The following is an 8,410-nucleotide window of genomic DNA, read 5'->3' as shown; positions in this document are numbered from 1 at the left end:
GGACACCTATTATTTTGGGTCCAGAAAACAAATTAATTATTAAACAAATTGAATCAGGGTGTCACCAGAAATTACACATAAGTGGAAAATCCCTGTTTAACACTATAACTCAATGATATACACATGGAATGCAATTTTTTTTTTCTTTACCTGCAAGGTTAATTGCATTAGATTCTCTTCACAAAAAGTCGAAAAGGCTCAATAATTGGAAAATGGGTGCGTTTCTCTGGATATTACATCATGCTCACAGGTGCTTTGTTAATGTTACGAGAATGGCTCAGTAATTGTGCACAGAACACCTCTTTGTCTATGTAGAACAAATTAGTTCACATTCATGACTCGCACAACACTGTTTAAAATTGACTTTGCCATAAGGAAACTGGAAGGAGAAAGCTTGTGTAAAACCTGCAGTGCCGTGATCCGTGAGGACGTCAACATGGTAATCTATTAAAACAATCCATAACAAGTACCACGATATACTTCACACGGAGTCTATTCATAGGAACATCTGCAACAGCTCCAGATTGTGGGCTACAGAAAGGTTAGACTTGATTCAGGGCAGACTGGAATCGCAGCTAAGTGGCTTTGGGTTTGAGACAGAGAATTGTGACGGCTTCCATTTCACTTCACACTTTGACAGGCGTGAAATACATCAAACATTCAGCTTTAATAGGACTCTGAATTTACTGTAAAATGTTGCCCAAGATCTATATTGTTCACCATATATCCCTTTTTGCTTTGAATATAATACTCTGAGACAGTCCAGACCCCTGAGGCTGAAAGGTCTAACCGTATAAGTGTTATGTTTTGAAAGGTTGCTTTAACTGAAGTAAACAAGCCACTCCTGAAGCACTTAATACCTCACTGCAGCAGTACTTGGATAAGTCTCTTTCATGGCATGAATGTAGACATTTTTACACTATATTTTTGTCCTGCAAAGCACCGGCTTCTGAAGCCAACAGCAACTATTCAGCACTTCCACAGAGGGTCCCTGATGTGATGTCAACGTAGTTAGCTAGCTAGCTAGCCAGCTTTCAGGGGAGTGTTTCAATGTTTCCAGGGTTCACCAGCTCAATATACTCTTAATATGACACATTAGGGAAACTTTTCAGAGGATTTTTAACAATATTTTTTTTCCCCTACGTCAAATGTTCAATGTCTGTTTCCCAGGATCAGCATATAATAATCCATCTACAGCTAATGGCCTAGGCTACTTATGCAGTTCTTCTGTATCTCCTGTGTGGTTGAATGGATTTTTACCATTCAAGCATCATTTTAAAGGCCATCTCCCTTCATTTGAACTGTGCTATTTGAACTGCGAAGATAAGCCCTCAATGAGAACCCTGGTGATGGGCCCCTGCCAAGGGTGTAAAACATATTTACTGCTCCTAGAAGCACAATGATGGAGATGGTCAGTGCAGTAAGAGTTGTGTACAGTATTATTATTTGGAATTTAGTTATTGCATCACAGTTGGAGGTCAGCTTGCTCACTGTCTTACCTGTAGTTTATTGGCTAGTTAATATCAGTTTGTTCTCTGAAATACTTTTACTATTAGCTTGTTGAGGGCTGGAGGTGGGGAGGCAGGTAGCTAGCAAAATATGGAGAAATGTGACTTTAGTAACTCCAAAACCGTCTAAATTAAACAATGTACCTTCTTAGCTAGGTTGCTAACATGAGCCCCTGATAAGCCTTCATTTTGGCGTCACCTTGTTTTGTTGCGTCTAGTCACCAGAGCTATTGTTAAGCTAGCTATTAATAGTCACTTAATTTAGCTACAGCTGTTAGCAGGCTGCTTACGCTAATGTTGCAATGCCATTACAATCCTGGAGCATACAAGAAGCCCTTATTTAGGTCATTTCTTGATGTTGAGTAATTATTAAAGTAATGGAATTACTTTTTTAGTTGGTAATATCAGTAATTGATTTCATAACTTGGCCAATAGTGGAAATAAGAAATACAAAGATTTACATAATTTGATTGTAGTTTTTTGAATAAAGATTCTCAAACACATCTATCCTCAAATCCCAGACCAAGCACCATCAGTGACCCATTTGAATCTGCAGAGTAAAAGTGTGCCACCATCTGCCACCCCAAAAGCCCCTTGGTAACATTTTGTGTGGAGTTGGCAGGAGAGTGGCTCACTAAAGATTCAGCAGGACAAAAACAAGACCTCTTCAGGGCTTCCAATAGTGACAAAAAGCAGACACATTAACCATGATTAATAGCAATACTGCAGGCTACATACCATTTCTGCTAAGCTCATCCAGAAAACATCTTTGAGTTATTGCTCACTGGTTGACATTCATGGTTGTAATACTAAGCCAAAAGTTAATATATCCAATTGTTTTAAATTATCTTTAAGGCTCTCCGTTGAACCAAAGGACATTATCCTAAATCATGACTCGCACGAATAACAGAACGTTTCTGGTGCAAAAGAGCTCTCTGGAAAAATACCCTGACTTAATAGAATGCCTTGCTGCGGTGAATGACAAATGAATTGGGAAATCCATCAAATTAATAACGTCAATAAAATTCAGCTTTAGTTGGATCCCTCACATCCATTAATTAAAATTTGGAAGACATGTCGTCAGCTTTAAATCAACATTGACTAAATTCTAGTATGATTCTTGTGTTAATTCATGTCTGACAGGCCAATAAAAGTCGCCCTGCATTTAGAGGTCCAAGTATTTAACCCTCCCACAGGACAGTTAAAATAACAACCTGCTGTACATCAGGTTGTGGAACCTTTCCTCTCTGGCCTGCCCTTCAGTCTGTATGATGCCGTGGCCTTCAGAGAGCCTGGCAAAACACGTGGCTGGTACTTCTGTGGTATTTGCCTCCTGGTCAGAGCAGACATTTACGAGACGTGCCACCCAGTGAGAAGGCAGTGCCCGTTCATCACAGTGATTATCAGTGGGAGGTCCAGTGTTTACCTCTCTGTCTCTCTCATTGCATGTCTTATCCAACTGTGTCTAGATACATTCCTTATGACTCCATGTAAAAATATAAGATATAACATGGCATTGAGTACTCAGATCAGGTGTCACTATAATACACAACCTATGCACTCCATATCTCAGCCTATAACCTGACCGTGGACCTTTAGAAGTGAGAGCTCTTTTACCCCAACTGGAGACAGCTGAAACTGCTGAGGCTGCTGCGCTAATTGTGCTACACTCTCCGGTTTACAGACTCCGCTATGTAAAAGAGATGGCGATTTGGCAGGAGCGCTGAGGGAGGGCCACGGTGGAAAATATCAGTAGGAGCCTGGCTCTGGAAAAGAAGCTGTAGCTCTAAACTGAAGCCCCCTGATCCCTTGAGGAGGATACAGTTCTCACCACACTCTTAGTCTGTGGAGTTTCAGGGTGATATTAAACTTATTGAGAGAGCTTTGAAACAAGTTACATTATAGCATTTCTCACTGGAGATAGTAAATGGGATGTTTCTCTGCAGCCAGATGAAATAAACTTCGTATAATATGATATGAAATTATATTTGTAAGTGAGCAATCCAATTGCTTATTCCCGGCTCAATGTAAACCAAGAGAAAAATAAGTCTCTTCAATATTCTGTACAAGGTGGAACAGTATAATCTGGTTTCCCAAAAGTAGGGGAACATGCAGCTCCAAATTTTAACACAAAAATGAAGCCCACATCTATGTTTGTAGCACTATCATAAGTGGTTTTTTTTTCAAACAACTACTGCATTATTAATTCCTCCAGTAATTTCTGCTTTATTAACATTTTCAAAAGACTGAACAGCTGTCATGACGTCTTAAGATTAAGTATTTAATATTATGAGAAACAGGTCAGATTGATATAGGTATCATTTACACATGATAATGTTCTATGCCTGTAAAGACTTTCTGCTTACCACAAAATACACAAAATTTCTTTCTAATTTTGCAACTGAATTTAAACACAAAATACAAATGCAAAATATCACATTATTTAAAGATGCTATATACAAGTTCTAACAGCGAACTTTTATATAGACAGTGCTAACAGCGCTTACAGTGCAATGGCAAAATGGCTGACAGAGCTAAAAGTATTTAGTTCGGGGGTAACTGGAGGGTGGGTTTTACACTTACGTAACCACGAAGTGGGTCGGGACTGCTTTATCAGCTGTAACCGCAATATGAGCGCGGAGCAGAGCGGCGACCATGAGCTAACAAGTGGGGCATGCTTGCATTCACTAACATGCAATAAAAGCAAGCTGCTATATTAACTCTGAATATTGAATTTAGCACCTTTAAAATTCACAAAAAAAAAACAACAACCTGCAATTACTGTGTTTAGCAGCAGAAACAAGCTGTGAACATGACATTGAAATATCATCTTCTAAGTTGCTATGGCTAATGTTTTGGAAAATAGTCCCCTCTCTACACATCCAACAAATAAAGGCCAACATTAGCATTCACTTGTTTTGGCAACCTGTTGAATGTCAGACAAACTCTCTTTTTAACTCTCCACTAACTTTCACCACTTTTTCTCTCAGCTAGTTGCTGACATTTTTTCATTTCTATATTATTTTTCTTATATTATGTCCTGAGAAATTTTCCTGAGAAAACTTGTTTATCATCACTAATTCCTGCGTTTATGCTCTTACAGCAACAGTGAGGTGATGCCTACTAGCTCAGTTTGTTTTTTATTTGGGCTAAAAGTTGCCAAGCAATTCATTCTAGTCAACGCTGGGACTTACACAGAACTTCTGAGCAGCCTTTAATTTTCCTTTCTTGAACACAGAAAAAATATTTTTCATGACAAAGGCGTTAGAAATGTATCTTTTACATAGTATCACCTCACATATTGCTGTGTATAACACTGATATAAGCTGGATGGAAAAGTTTAGGAGACACTCGAGAGGCCTGCTATTCTAATAGGTCAAATGTTGATCAAAGTAAGTGGTTGTTAAAATGGTGCAAGATAGATAACATAGAGTTCAGTTTTATTACCAGATACACATACATTTAAGTGTCTGTAATTGCAAAGAGGTGTTTAATCGCGTTATAACAATCTTGTATTCAGATTAAGTTATAAAATGTGGTGCTTTGCCAGCTAGTTTTGCCAGAGCATGTTTCATTTCACCTTTCCAAACACCTTCTTTATTTTATCAGTTACCAGAATTAGACAAATGTGGGGGGAACTGTCAGGTTTCTGTTTTACAAAGGAAAACCTCTGATGTCATCTTTGTCTCTAGAACAGAACCTAGACCGTTCCACACTCAACTGGGCAGTGGACCAGAGGTGAGGGGAAAATGGTTGGAAATATGCTTTTATATAAGCGATTGTAGCAGATGAGTCGGGTTAGCTTTTCTTTACTACATTTCTACTGTACTATATTCTATTCTGACAACTTGCAAAAAAAATGCATATTTGTAAAACTGCAGTGTGGTATTTACTATATAACTCAAAAGCTATTCATGTTCAGCAAAAGCATTACTAACATAAAAAGCAAGCAAGTTCCTTATCTGTGCAAAATTGTGAAATTCAAATTCAGCATTACTCAGGAAGGGTGTACTCCTAGCTAGAGTGTGAACTACAAACTTATACTAAATTAAGAATTGAGCTGTATTTTTTTTCTCCTGTTCTGTCCTGTTATTAGTAGCAAAAATATCATAGTTTGACTTAAAAAACTCAGACAATTTATCCTAAAACACGGCGGTGGCATGATTGAAAAGCACATGCAACTCATTTCTGCAAGCAGCATTTATATTGAGGCTGTGTAGGCCAGAGCACAGAATTTGACCCCTGTGGGTTGTAAAAAGGGACTTGTGAAAAACCTGAACCAAATAAAAGATATAAGGATAATGTTTTTACTCGAACAGGTTGTGTAAGTGGCTGAAAATAAAGCAGCTGGGACACATTTTTCAAACCCCACATTTGGTAAGTAGCTAGGCAAACGATTCCACAAGTCTCAACTTTTTTGTAGGTCTAAAAACTGAATCAGGTCCTTCAGATTACAATTCATCAGGTAGTCGCATAAAGGATTGGCTACTATCAGTTATTGTTGAAAGTGAAAAGACCATGATGTTAAAATGTTACTTCATACCCAGGTCTGAGCCTTTAACTCCACCCACTACATCATTTTTGAAAAAAGGTGGGGAAGAAGCTGAGAGATCCAATCACGTCCACTTCTGTATAAAGAAAGCCTCAACTCAGCATCAACCATAGACTATATATAGGAAGTGGACGAAATCATCATGACATCACCCATTGGTTTGTGGACTGTTGTTTTGAAGCCTTGAGTTTGACGATTAGCCGTCGCCATCTTGGATTACAATTTCACCGTGTTGTTTTTATCGCAACCAATGAACATAAATTACCATATTTTGAATGCAGAGGAGTGACATAAAGCTGTATATGTTCTTTTTTTTATCAGAATTTGCCTTGCAATATAAGGGCTGATTCAAATAAGTAGATGGGAGTTTTAAGCCATTTTCAACCATTTCATTTTTATACATTTGGTAAGAAATGTCAATATTAACACCAGCATTGATGTGTTTCATCACTGTACAGTTCTATCATTAAGCTTATAACTTAAAAAACATTTCAGTGTTCAGTTACTCTATGAAGGAATAGTTTGAATATAAGAATATTTTGGTTGCATTCGACAAGGGTTCAATCAGAGGATCGATGCCACATTTTTGTACATTAAATGTGAAGCTAGTACTAGCAGGTGATTAGCTTAGTTTAGCTAGCTGTCTCTTTTTAAACAGTACCTCTAGCGCCTCAATATCTGACCAATTAACATGCTGTCAAAATTGCTGCATATCTCATTTCTTTAATCTGTACAACACCGAAGAAACTGGCTGTTACTCCAGCTACACAGTTACTTAACACTTATTTACTTAATTGCTTCACTGATGTAGTTCCTTCAGGTGAGATAATCTGAAGGCCGATTGCAAAGAATATTAAAAGAGTCTTTTGAGGTACACAAGCGCAGTGAGTAAATGGCAAAGTCAGTGTGGTCAGTGTGAACACATGAAGAAACCCATGAAACAATGGGAAACACATGTTCCCATAGTCCCTTCGGGAGGGGACTACAGCAAATGATACTTACATGCAATCATTCCTAATGGCATGAATCCAGTTTCAAAAGGGAATGGAAATCCCTGATGCAAATGTATAGAAGGCTAAGTGCATATATGCAATGCTGGTGACCATAATAGCTTCTCTAATCAATTGAAAACGTGTTCATCACAATAGAATCCAGAATGGCATCTTTCCATTATGTCACACACCGGGCTAAATATTCTGCCCTCAGTATACAGCAGCCATCCTGCAAATGGAGCGTGTAATAGCTTGTCTTACACAATAAAAGGTTGTGTGATAAGAAGCAATTGCAACAGCATGCTTGCTTTGCATGTCAGGCACAGTACCATGCTTCCAACTCTGCAACAGTCAGGGACCAGGTTGCCACATGAGTGCATGCCAACCATCACCACATCCTTGGAAAAGAAGTGCTATTGGTCAGATCTTTCAGCGCTGTAATGTAAAAATACTTAGACATAGCAGCATACAGAGGGAGAGCATGAAGGATGGAGTTGTTTGTGACAGAAGGGCCACATGTGGTATTTCTCTGTAACTGCAAATTAACCATAGCTTACAAAAAACACCAAAAAAACAAAATCTACACTGCCAAATCAACATTTTCCACTTCATTTTTACCCTGCCAGTAAACCAGTGTAGGAAGGAAGCCTTTGCTTTCCTGTCTAAAAATAATTTTCTTTTTATGAACAACACATTGGAGTCTAGTGCTTCTCTTGCAAAAACGTGCAGATACTAGAATGGAAGAACTTGGATAATCCATTCATAAAATCATTTCCAGCTCTTAGCAGCGATAAATTAACCATGACACGCTCCATCTCCATATCCAGAGCCCATTAGTGTGAGCGTTTTGGCTGCAAATTAAGTCCACAGGTGCTGACCTAAGCTCTTTCACAGCATTAACCTAATTTTGAGTGCCACCTAGAGGTTGTGATGAGAAACTGAAACCCCAGTGGAGGATCCCATTAAAGGAAATTATAGATGGAAAACGAAAAGATTACAGAATAAGGTTAATTTATTAGGTAAGTTTTGTAAAAGTTCATTTTCAAATCTCTTCTGATAAATGTATAAAAAATAGGTTATATGCAAAAAAAGTCATTTGTGAAGAAAAATAGGCTAAAGTCGTCCTGAGGCTGCGACAGAACAAGTTCCAGTGAACCTTAAGAAAAGGGGCAGTGAAGTAAATGAAGCCTGAGTGCCAGTTGAGAACCTTTTGGTGAAGATAAGAGCAAACACACTGTGTCATAGCTGTCGGAAATGGCCTAAATCTTGAGACCTTGTCGGTGACAACCCTTCGAAGTAGGTCTGACCTACATGTAAGTTTTTAATTGTTTACTCAGAATGCAGAGGTGCAATGACAA

This window comes from Anoplopoma fimbria, chromosome 19, assembly GCF_027596085.1.
Source record: "Anoplopoma fimbria isolate UVic2021 breed Golden Eagle Sablefish chromosome 19, Afim_UVic_2022, whole genome shotgun sequence".
Classification (NCBI taxonomy): domain Eukaryota; kingdom Metazoa; phylum Chordata; class Actinopteri; order Perciformes; family Anoplopomatidae; genus Anoplopoma; species Anoplopoma fimbria.
Note: the sequence above shows the minus strand (reverse complement) of the source record.